We start from the raw sequence: 12,853 nt of genomic DNA, 5'->3' as shown, positions 1-12,853 counted from the left end.
TCCGGGTCCCGGCTGCGCCGCCCCTCAGCCCCTGGCCGGGCGTGTGGCTTCGCGCGCGCGCGCGTTCCGGCGGTGCGCGCCGGGAGAGATGCTGAGGTAAAGTTCGGGAGAGAGGGAGAGGGATCCGTCAGCGCGAGGGAGCCCGAGTGGCCGCCATTACTGAGCCCAGCGCGGCGGCGGGCTCAAGGGAAGGGGGGAGGAACGGGGCCACCGCTGGTGGCGGGGAGACAGCGCGGGCAGGTTACCAGGCAGCGGGAGCCGTGGGGCTCAGGGTTTCGGGGCGTGTGTGTTGGGAGGGCGGGGGAAGTGGCTGGAGGGACGCGGCGCTCGGTGAGCGCGCCGGGGACGAGAGGCGAGCAGAGAGTGGAGGAGGAGGCGGCGGCGGCGGCGGGAGCGCTCCCCAGGAATGTCGCTGCCGCTGCCACCGCCGGGGCCGCTGCCGTTGAGGAGGAGACGGAGGAGAGCGACGCTGTTAGGTAGGACCTGGCGACCCCCGCACTCCGGGCCTGCCCGCCTCCTCCCCGCAGGACCCTCCCGCCGCCGGTTGTAACCAGTTCAAGGGCTGGGGCCCCGGCCGCAGAGGGGAGCCTGGTGCAGCCCGGGACCTCGCAGGACGGGCGGGAGCGGCTGCCGCGGCGGGAGCACGGTCGGCGTGAAGGGCAGAGAGGCCGGGCGGAGGGCGCCTTCTCCACAGGTGACGGGCCGGGGTCTGCGAGGCCTGCTGGCGGCTCGGGATCGAGCCGGCCCCGCCAGACGTCCGCTCTCGCTCGCCACCCTCTCTTGCCCTGGGCTCGTGGGGTGCGTGGGGAAGGAAGGTGGCGGTGTTTGGCCGGGTTGCTGCTGCTGTTAACGAGTTCCACCCGGAAGGGAGAGAGGGGGTGGGCGCAGATTCGCGAAACCTGATCTCGGTTGCAAACTTAAACGCCTTTCTGTGGGATCGGCCCTTTCACTTTTTCCTTATCTCCCCGACTCCTCCCTGGTTTCTCTTCACCAAATTCCCATCTGCGCTTTGAGCTTGGGCCAGGGTGTGAGAAGTTGCACTGCGCAACTAAAACACATGAGTCTTGTCTGTTGACTATGCCAGGGTTGGGACTCTGATTATGAGTTTTCGCCAGGGTAACCTTTAGAGTCTCTGTTTCTACCAAAGAAAAGTATCGGGGTGGGGGTGGGGCGCTGCGCGGGAGTGCGCGTGCACTTATCCACACATAAATACACACACTCGGCTCCCTCGAACCCTCCCTCCCAGTGTGTGAATTGCAAGTGAGGGAGGCTCTGGGTGTAGCTGAGGCTGTAAGGTACTTAGAAGGGCGGACTGTTAGGATGGCTACTAGTTCCCAAAAAGTTCCAGCGGAGGCGCTTACACTTTTACCATGATAGAAATCTACTTCTGACCAATGCCTAAAAGGAATTAAATGTTTTAAATTCAGATCAAAACAAATATATACATAGATTTGTGTGCGCGTTTTAAATTTCCATAATTTACTTGTTCCTTTGAAATAGGTAGGAAACAGTGGCAGCCGTTCAAATGTTCTGCTGTAAAACATTGGAACACCTCTGTATTTGCATGTACAGTATTGCCTTCTACAGGTGTTAGGAGAGGGGGAGGGGTACCACTGAAATCCAAAACAAATTTCAATTTGAACAGGATGTTAGGGATGTTTATCTGTATTGAGACTGTTAGTTACTTCACGGAAGAGTTGTCTAAATCATTTAAAAAAATAGTTCTAAACAATTTCAGCCACTCGAAAAAGTATTTTGATTGAAGAATAACACCGGTAATATGTGTTTGGAATTGTTTTTCCTGTCAATTCCAGTTCACTTGTACTTTAATATGAATACTTAATATGTTCAGATATACATACTAACAGCATACTTACAACATAGCTAACCTATTAGACAGTTTCCAGAGTAAAATTTTCTTTAAGTTACTTTCTCTCCTTTGTTATTTGCTCTTTGTAATTGATCCAAATTTTTTGTATCTGTATAGAAGCAGAGTGTTTAAGTATGGTTCACTAAAAACTTGGAAAGCAGCATAACACTTTAAATACTGAATTGAAAGCCTGGGTGGTATGCATGTACTTTTAACTTGAAAGAGCACTATTGATATAATTGATCTAAAGCAGCATGGGATGATACAGATTATTAGATGACCATCTATTTGGTTGTAGTACGTGGCCTACATTTTTTAAACCCAGGTCAGCATGTCTTATTTTACCATTGTATATTAATTATTAAGAACATTGGGAGAGGGATTAGTTACACTTTGATGTAAGAATTGGGAAAGAATTTTGTTATCTTTGTCAGTTTTTTTTTTTTTTTTTTTTTTTTTTTTTTTTTTTTTTTTAGTGACTTAACCTCCCTCTCACTGAAACAACTTTAACAACTCAAAATGTGAGACAAAGCTAGTATCTTAATTCCCTCAGTGGATACTTATCCTAAATGTTTTGAAAACCATTTCTATTCTTCCCCTCTTTTTGTTTGAAAGGCTTATTTAGTGTACTTATTTTAGTATTTTAGAGGAAATGAATTATATTGACCTTCAAGGTTAAGATTTTCTAAGGAATGAAATATGTTTGTATTTCTTTTTTGTATTTTTAGTTATGGTACAGCTTAGAGTAAGTTTTATAACTTTTAATTGAAGAAAAAGTACATCTCATGAAGACATTAAACATGTTTAACAGCAGGATATACAGTAAGTCTTGCCTTAGTATTCAAAAACTGTATAAAGTGATATAATAGGGATTTTTCTAAGTTTTATCTCAACTTAAACTTCCATAGGTACTATTTGAAAACTTAATTTGGGCACTCAGGGTTTTCTTTTTTTATAAAACATCAAAGTGTACAGATAGTGACTTTTGAGAATCATTGTAGTGTTCTATATTCATTCCTAAAAGACACTACTTGTCATATACTTTTAAAGTATGCCAAGGGAATGTGATCTTTTAAAGTATACCAGGGGAATGTGATTTTCTGGAGAAACTAGTTCAGTGCCCAGACTTTTAAATATAAATCTTAATTGGTTTTTAAACTGTGTTCCTTGGTCCCTGTGGTACACACACACACACACACACACACACACACACTCACACACTCTTCCATCCATTCAGACCAAGACAGCTTCTGTTTTTGATCTATTAAATGTGTTATACTTAAATAAAACTTAAAAAAAAAAACCACGAAGGGCTGGGGAGATGGCTCAGTGGAATAAATGCTTCCCTGGCAAGCGCAAGGGCCTGAGTTCAATCCTCAAAAAAAAAAAAAAAAAAAAAGAACCCATGAGATTATTTGCATTTAAAAAATGTTATAATCTCTGATTTGTTAATTGAGGTTACTTTTGTGTAGCATTTACTATGTCCTTGCCTCAGAGATTATAAAGAGACAAGGGGAGCTCAAGCTTTATTTAAAGAGTAAATAGTTAAAAGTACTGAGAGGTACAAAAAGAACAACTATTCCTGCCAGGGTCTTTGTCAGAAAAGAGGAAACATTTTGAATGTTTCAGCTACAAGTAAGAGTTTAAGAGAGACAGAGATGGGCTTTTGACCGCCCCAATGAATTTTGGAAGCTTACTATCCACAATGGCTGAGATATACAGTAAAATGAAACAGTTATATATATATATTTTTGTCATCAGTGGATTTTACTTAAAATTAAAGCTATTACTTTGGACAAAGTTATATAACTAATTTTATGATTTAATATGACTATTATTTGTCACTTGGTTTAATTCTCAAGTTTTTCATTATGAAAAGTTAATAATAAAGTAAGTGTTCGTTTTTCTAGCTTAAGCTAGGTGTAGCCTATGTTATTATCCCTGATTATTTTCTGCTGAAAAGCTAGGTGTTGTGAATGCTATAAGAAAGTATAAAGCATTACTCCTTTATAAAGTAGTTCAAATAAAGGAGAGAATACTTGAAGGCATAGAATTTGGATAGTGTATTGGGGAGAAGATATTTAGGTATTTTACTGAAAACATGGACGAAAAGCACTGGGAAGTATGGGACAAATTGGAGAAGAAAATAGAACTTAAAAACAAAGGAACATCAGTTTGTACCCTATTAAGTAAAATTGAAAGATGTGAAAAAGTATTGATGCAAGGATGTAGAAGGGATGGTGGATAAATATATTAGGTAGTGTAACTATCAAAGTTACTATATTGATATTGTTAAACAGCATTGGCAAATTGTGCGTGTCCTTCCTGTTTACCATGTTTTCTTAGTGTCCTCAAATTGTATTATTACTGCACTTAGCTTCTGAGAGTCAAGATAATACCCGCTTATAAATTTTTATGAAATTATTTTTTTATTATTTAGACAGCTAGTAGAAAATTAACATTCTAATGATTGGGGTGTTGCAAGATTCAGATTTCAACTCTTGTAAATTGTTAACTAAGTACATATATATATAGAGAAGGGGTTATATATGTATACTTAGTTAATAGAGATGTTGTGTGTATAACACACAATTAATAGAGAAGTATACAACTCCTCAGATGTTTTCTAAGGGTGTTAAATGATCTCTTACATAATTTTTCAAGTTTAGGGTCTTGAAGTTTTGCCTGGCTTGACCTTGTCTTTTCTCGTTACTAAAATTTTGTCTTAGGAAATAACACTTGAAAGTCAGGTGATATCACCATCTATTGCTGAAAGTGATACATTTTCACTATAAAACACTGTTTTTTATTTCTCTGGTAGCCATTTATCAAGCTCAGAATTGGATTTCTCTTTTCAATTATAGTATAAATACTGCTGTTTTAAGTGAAAATGTGTATGTGTTATTTGGTCTTTGTGCCTCGCCAGATTCAGTCCGTTGCTTTCCTGTTTGCTCATAAAAATGATACTCATATTTAATATCTTTAAGTTTTATTTTCCTACTTTCAAGTATTTCTCTCATTCAAGTACTAACCAGGCCTGACCCTGCTTAGCTTCTGAGATCAAACAAGATAGGGTACATTCAGGATGGCATGGCTGTAGACACTTTGTGGTATTTCTGTTGTGTTTAATCACCATACCCTAGACTGTACTACTTTTCAAAGAGTCACTCAAAACCAGTATAATTTCTTTTTTTTGCGGAACTGGGGTTTGAACTCAGACCCTTGTGCTTGCCATGGAAGCGCTTATTCCACTGAGCCATCTCCCCGGCCCCAAAACCAGTATAATGTTTTTTTACATTTTTAGATAGTTTGGGAGAAATTTGTAAGAATGTTTCTTTTCTTTTCTTTTTTCTTTTTTTTTTTTGGTGGAACCAGGGATTGAACTCAGGCCCTTGCACTTATCAGGCAAGCGCTTATTCTACTGCGCTATCTCCCCAGCCCCAAAAATTATAAGAATGTACTACTAGTGATTTGTAAAAATTGCATGAAGTTCAAATTTCAGCGTCACTAAAGTTTTATTGTGATAACCATAATCATTTAAATACTGTCTGTGGCTATTTTTGCACCCTGAAGATATAGCCAAGTAGGATGTCATAATACAGAGTACAAAGCTTAAAATTTTTTGTTGCCTGGCTCTTTACAAAAAAATGTTCCAAATTCAGTTTGATCTTGGCTTTTACTTACCTCTCATTTCTTTGAATTCCTATTGTATATATCAACTCCATGGTCTAGTACATAGCTTATATTTCTTCAGCTATGGTATCATAAAGATTCTTAAAAATACAATGTGGAAAGTGTTCTCCATTTTTTTACTCCCCCCCTTGAATTAATGTTTTATTTCTATGCCCTTTCCTGTGATTACTTGACCTTTTAGTGTTCCCATCACCAAATGTTTCATCTTAAAAAAATTATTAAAACTTACATAATTTTTTTGCATAATAAAGATTATTTCTCTAAAATTTTTTTTTAATCTCACATTTATGTATTTGGTACAGGGTCTCACTGCGCAGCTTGAACTCATAGTGATCCGCCTGTCTCAGCCTCCCCAGGGCTGGGGTTACATGTGTGTGCCACCACACCTGGTTTCCAGGGCCGGCATGGAATGTAGTACCGGGGATTGAACCTGGGTCCTTGTGCTTGCCAGGCAGGTGCTTAGACCACCGAGCTATCTTCCCAGTCTCTGAAGATGATGATTTCTTTCCTGTATCTTATAATATTGAATGTCAAGTTAGGTCCTTATTCTTACTATGTAGGCCTCCAAAGTAGGAAGAAAACACTCAGACCTAGACTGGATTAGTGGATTTCTCCGTACATGCCTTTGGACTTTCAGAACCTTTCACAAAAAATATAGTAAGTACTTAGAGGTTGTTTTCCACAGTTGATATAAATAAGATGAACCGTTATTCTGTTTTTACCACAGAATAAGGAAAGACTAAGAAGAATTTGAAATAACTTTCATACCGCCAAAGGCTTTGGGAATATAATATAAACATGATATCAAAAGGGGCTGTAGTTAAAAGAATATGCAGTTAACCTGTTTGAGAGTGGGCTTGATCATTGATTTTATATTATTTTTAGCAATGAAACCTTTTTTTCTTCCAGATGGTAACTTGAATATCAAAAATGGGTATGACAGAACTAGAGAAAGCATTCTTAAAGTTCATCTAGAATCAGAAGAGACCTAGAATAGCAAAGGCAATCCTGGCCAACAAATACAAGGCAGGAAGCATCACAATCCCTGACTTGAAATTATGCTACAAAGCAACAGTGATAAAATCAGCATAGTATTGGCAAAAAAAAAAAAAAAGACCTAAGAATCAGCGGATCAGTGGAACAGACTTGAAGATACACTCATAAGCACAAACACACTCAGTCACCTTATCTTTGAAAAAGGAGCCAAACACATTTTCTGGAAGAAAGGTGGCTTCTTTAATACATGGTACTGGAAGATTGACTTTCCACATCCTGCAGATTAAAATTAGACCCATGTCTATTACCGTGCACTAAAGTCAAAATGAATTGAAGATCTAAATATTAAACACTCAATCTGCTGGAAGAGAAAGTAGGTAGAAATTTTGAAGCCATGGGTGTAGGCAGAATGATCATGAATATAGCCAGACCTCATGGGAAAAATATTTGAAAGAATCAACAGTTGGTAATCTTACTAAAAAGCTTTTTCATAGCAAAAGAAATCAATAACAGAAAGATAATCCACAAAGTGGGAAGAAATTTTAACTAATTGTCCCTCAGACAGAGTACTTTCGTCTAGAACATATAAAGAATTGAAAAAAGTCTGATGCCGCCCCTGAATTCAAAGACCCAATCCAAAAATGGGCATCTGAGATGAATACACACTTCTCAGATGAAGTATAAATGGCAAATATATGAAAAAATGTTCAACAACACTGGTCATTCGAGAGGTGCAATTTAAAATTACGGAGATTCTAACCTGAAAAAGAATGGTTATCATCAAGAAATCAACCAATAACAAATGCTGTGGGGAAAAGTAATCCTTCTCCACTATTGGTGGAACTGGTACAACCACTATTGAAATCAATGTGGAGCTTCCTCAAAAAAATAGGATTAGAGATCCCATTCCACCCAGCTATTCATCCCTTTGGTGTGAGATTCCTCAAAAAACTAGGATTAAAAGGTCTCATTTTACCCAGCTATTCATCCCTTCTGGTTGTTTTCTCAGAAGAATTATACCATAGTAGTATATGTGCACCCGGGTTTATAGCAGCACAATTTGTCATAGCTAAATCTTGGAAGCAGCCCAAATCCCCATCAACTGAGGAACAGCTTAAAAAATGTGGTCTTTTAAACAAAGGAGTACTACTCAGCCATAAAGAAGGATAAGCTTGAGCCTTTTATAGGTAAATGAATGCCACTTGGAACCATACTCATTAATGAGGTAAGTCAGGCACATGTGTAAACATTGTATTGTCTCCCTAGTGTGAAAAATTGAAACAGTAAATAAAATTTAGAATGTACAATAGATACTGTGAAATGGGAAGAAATTGCTAAAAAGGGAAAAAGGAACTTGGAAAGAGAAAAGGAAGGGAAAAGGGAGAAAAAATGCAAGTTATGTTTATTAGTGTCTCAGTTCATAGAGAAGGAAAGTTTGTGCTAATATTGACTGGAGAAATTTTTATGCCCATATCTTTTACTCTGAGCAACTACTGTAAAGATAAAAACATGATATATTAACTGTTATTCTATTATTTATTAGAAATTTTACCTTTTCTCCATAAAATTTTTAGAAAGTGAATACAAGCACAATTACCTTTGTTGAATAGATTCAAAAGTTCCCAAGTCCTGTTTATTTGGAGTTTGGAAAGTATGTGTGTTAATGATCAAGCTGTAGTTCTTTATTTTTATTTTTTTGGCAGGCTCAGCCTAACCTGGGAGTGGGGCTGGTCTGGCATGTGGTGTTGGAGATTGAACTGCAGTCCCTGTGTACTTGCCTAAGCAAGTGCTTTAGACTGCTGAGCTATCTTGCTGGCCCCTGTAGTTCTTTAAAGAAAAAAAAAAAAAAAAAAACTTTTTATATTAGAATATTCTATTGCACCAGACCTTATGGGTCCATGCAGTATGTAATTGTTATTTGTGCCTGTATCTGTTATTTTAGGATTACCTAGTAGTTTTAGAGCTGAGTAATCTGAACCTAAAAATTGATTTTTTAATTGATTTTTAATTTTAATTTTTTACATAATTATATTGAGAAATAGCAATGAGACAGTTTCAAAATCGATTAGTAGGACAGTTTCAATAATTAATACTTTGCATATTGTCTTTTTTTAAAATCAGGTATTTGATGAGCACTCATTGTGTCAGGCATTGTTCTGGGTGCCAGTATTTGGTTAAAGAAAAATTCCAGTGCTTCAAGGTTTAGTTGCTACATAAATTGACATTTGGGATAGATTCTCTTGATAATTTGTCTAAATTATAATCTTGTCTAAGACTAATTCATAGGAATGATATCTTTAAGGTTGATTTAAATCTAAATGTTGCATACTTATGTTTTGCCTTCATTTAAAGGCAAAATAAAATGAAATTTGATACCTACTAGTAGAGCATTGTTGAATTATGTAACTATCCCATATGTTCTAAAATGTCATTTCCTTTTCTTGCTTATCATAGCATTGATAAATTGGTCATTGAGAATTAGCAATATTGAGGAATAGTATTACACTACATATTTTAGTATACAGTTTAGTTTTTCTTAAACTATGCTGGATAAGTTTGCATAAGATTGTGGAAGGTATGGTTGTGGAAAAAGACTTAGGTCTTTTTTATCAGTATTTGTTTATATAAGGGATATTTTATTTAAGATCATGTAATTCTGGCTAGGTACCGTGGTGCAAGCCTGTAATCCTAGCAGTCAGAGGTTAAAGCAGGAAAAGTGCAAGTTTGAGCCCAGCTCTGTCAATTTAGTGACTTAGTGTGGTTCTGTGTCAAAGTAAAAGTGAAAAGGAATTGAGATGGAACTCAGTACAAAGGTCCTAAGTTCAATTTCCAGTACTGTCCCTGCTCCCATTGGGTGATTAAAAAATTACTTCTTCAGTGTATTAAGTCTTAGAAATGTAGTGAAAAAAATTTTAAATAGCCCAGTATTTTGAATTAACTATTTGGAACTATACTCATTTTTATTTTCTAAAGTTAGTTTTGAGTTTTATAAATAAAAATTAGATGGTTATTCAGACACAATGCATTATAGATCCTAGTTTGCCTTTGTGATGGCTTCATTTTTGAAAATTTTGATTTTCTCATTTGTTTGGATTCATATATTTATTGAGTGACTATTGTGTGGGAAGCATTCTAGACCTCTGGAATATACTCGTGGAAAAAAACAAAGCTTTGTGCCTTTATGGCTTTTCTTATTTATTTTTCTCTTATTGCTGAGACACAGTACCAGACACTTAATATTAAGGAAGGTAAGGTTTATTTAGCTCAAAATTTGTAAAAGTTTTAGTTCATAGTTGCTGGCTCCATCGCAGAGGGGCATCACAGAGCAAGCAGACAGGCAGAAGACAACAAGCAGGGGTTGAGGACAGTACCCTTTTTCTGTTCCTTATATTCTATCCAAGCTACCCACCCTTGGAATGAATAACACTCACCCTGCATAGGCCTTCCCATTATCCACACCCAGAGCTATTGTCAAACCAATCAGTGGGCTAATTTAGTAATTTATCTCAACATCACACACTCTAGATCCTGCTACCCCTGAAAAGCCACACCTATGTTTGCCTGAGGCTAAATTTTGGAATAATCTGGGACCAGAAATGGTGGGCCAGGGTTATAGTAGTAGTAAGACACCACATGGTAAAATTATGTCCAACATCCAGACACAAGCCTTAACATGCCCTTTTAGATCTGGGGTAGAATAGGGAAAGGAAAAAAGTTAACAATGAATAAGTTGTATAGTATCTTTGGTGGTTCTGGGAAAAGAAAGTGCAGAGGCAGGAGCATGAGTAACATGTTGTGTGACTAGAATTAGAATTGGAAGAATATTACGCTACTTAGGTTGAAAAAGGCAGACTTTACAGTTGGTCATGGAAATGACTTGGCCTTTAATTACAGAACTAGAAAATTGTGAACAGAAGACTGGAGTGGCTCTAAGTTATACTTAAAAGGCATACTCTGGAATAGATTGAAGAAAGGGACCCAAAGTGAAATGGAGAAATTAGAAAATTTTGGAATAATCTGGGGCCAGAGATGGTGGGCCAGGGTTATAGTAGTAATAAGATACCACAAAATAGTAATTATGAGTGTGTCTTACAAATAGGGCTTGTTTTCTTGTTACTGGGATACAGTATCCAACCTCTGCAGTATTAAGGAGGAGAGGTTTATTTCTGCTCACATATTCAGTCCACTGGCTCCAAAGTAAGACACTGGTAAGAGGGTGTAACAGAAAAAAGCTGTTCACTATGACAGCAAGGAAGCAGAATGAAAGGAAGAATTGGGGAGAGAGAGACCCTTTGAGGTTATGCCTCTAGTAACCTGCCTTTTCCAGTTATGTTCCAATTCTCAACACCAAGCCAGTTCTAATGCCCATATAATTCATATACTTTTCATAAGCCCCCCCTCTGAGCAAAAGGCTTTGGGGGTACATGCAGATATAAACCACCCTGGCCCTCCAAATGCTCATGTACATTGCTTTTTTGCAAAGTGCACAGTCTGTTTCTAAGAGTTGCCAAAGTCTTAGCATTTCCAGCAGTATTGAAAGTTGAAGTCCAAAGTCTAGCCCAGTGCTTAGCTATACGCCCTATAAAAGTGAAAGAGAGTTAAACACCGTTGACATACAGTGGCACAAGATAAACCTTTCCCATTCCAAAAAGGAGGAGCCCAGGGATAGAGAAGTATAGGACTAAAGGGAGTTAAAACCAAAGAGTGAATATTAAATCCTCCAGTTGCTTATCCAGTATCTGGGGTAAGCTTTGGTTAGATGTGAACTCCAAAGGGCTTGTACTACTGTATTTCTGGTGGTTACAGCTTTCATGGTTTCTGTCAGGTGGTTTCACTCACTGCCTATGTTTTTTCTCAGACATGCTACATTTCTGGCTTCTCCAACTTCCTGGGACCTCTAGGTTTGACTTCACTCTCAGCTTTACTTACTCCCTCACAGTGCACACTGCATTACCTCCTAAAACTTCTAAAAACTGAGTGGAAACCTCTTTGAATACTCCCTGATTCTTGGATTTTTGCATGCTTGTATAACTAGTCTCGTGTGAATGATGGTAAGGTCTTCTGCCAGCAGAGGCCTTTGAAAGCATGGATAGCTAGATACTGTAAACTGAATCCCAAAAAATCAGTGCTCTTTAAACAACCCACCCCCACCACCCCACCACCATGGTGCCCTAGATTAATCTTCCCAAAGCAAAATCTTCCATTTTTGCATCAGTTAGGCTTTGAAGGGTAGTGGTCTTATGGCTTTATATTCATATATAAAGATACCTAAAGGTATTTTTCTTGGTGTCTTGATGTGTAAAGCTTCTTTTAATGCCTTTTTTTTTTTTTTTTTTTTAAGCAACCAGGCTGTCTTGGGCAAAAATTTTACTGGCCCTGACTTTATAGAAATTTCTGGTGAAATTTAAAGGTTTAAAAATCATCTAGCTTTGCAGTTTGCACTTGATTCTTATTAAAAGATCCCCAACAGTACTTCTGCCACAGCTTCAATGTTGGGCTGACTTGAAATATCCTCTGTCATATTAACTAATCTGCTGCACTTAATCAGTCTCCCACAATGTCTCAGGACATAAAATGCTGACAAAATTTTCAGCATGAATCTTGATTTACATTATCCTAGGGTAGTGGTGACAAAGCTATGGCATACTGCAGTGGGCTATATCATTGAAAGCTCTAAAAGGTTTGCTATCATTGTTGTAGAGCTTTAGCTGCATCTCCAAACCTTTCCAAACTCCTTTAAACTAGTTCCCAAGGCTTCTGAACTACATGGTCAGGTGGTCATAGCTGGGACACTGTTTAACACTCAGAACTCAAAGGAGAAGAGATTTTATTTGGGCTGACATTTTCAGTTTAAAGTCTGCTGGCTGCAAGGCAGAATAGCAAGACAGGCATAGTAGAGGAAAAGCTGTTCACATCATGGCAGCAAGGAAGCAGAGTAGGGAGGAAGAAGCTGAGAATGAAAATATACCCTTTCAGGTCCTATCCATACCTGCTCCTCTGACTCTTCAGGCCAGGCCCTACCTCCCAATACTGGGTCAATCCCTCCTCCTGCTTGAGTGCATGAGGCTTTGAAGAGACATCCAAATACAAACCACAACAGACCCGTAGGAATTTTCTGAAATAGCATAATAATTTGGAGGCTTAAAATTTTTTAAAGTTAATACTTTTTATTGAGTATAGTAGTTTTGTGAAAAGGGGCAAAACGAAAATTTTTAGGTTTTAGGTGTTTTTTTAAAATGTAGGAATTAGGCGCTGGGGAGAAGGCCTAGTGGAATAAGCACTTCCCTGGCAAGC

The 12,853-nt window shown here is 38.5% G+C and overlaps 1 protein-coding gene across 1 annotated transcript in view; it reads left to right on the top strand.

The window, feature by feature from the left end:
• Positions 1-223: 223 nt before the first annotated feature.
• Positions 224-12,853, top strand: part of Arhgap5 (Rho GTPase activating protein 5) — a 72,988-nt gene continuing 60,358 nt past the window's right edge. Inside the window, exon 1 of the mRNA XM_023721826.1 lies at positions 224-476. The gene's annotated coding sequence lies outside the window, so the exon portion shown is untranslated. The remainder of the gene's footprint in view (positions 477-12,853) is intronic.

This window comes from Octodon degus, unplaced genomic scaffold (assembly GCF_000260255.1).
Source record: "Octodon degus isolate 3935 unplaced genomic scaffold, OctDeg1.0 scaffold00086, whole genome shotgun sequence".
NCBI classification, from domain to species: Eukaryota; Metazoa; Chordata; class Mammalia; order Rodentia; family Octodontidae; genus Octodon; species Octodon degus.
Note: the sequence above shows the minus strand (reverse complement) of the source record. Positions and strands in the feature narration are given on the sequence as shown.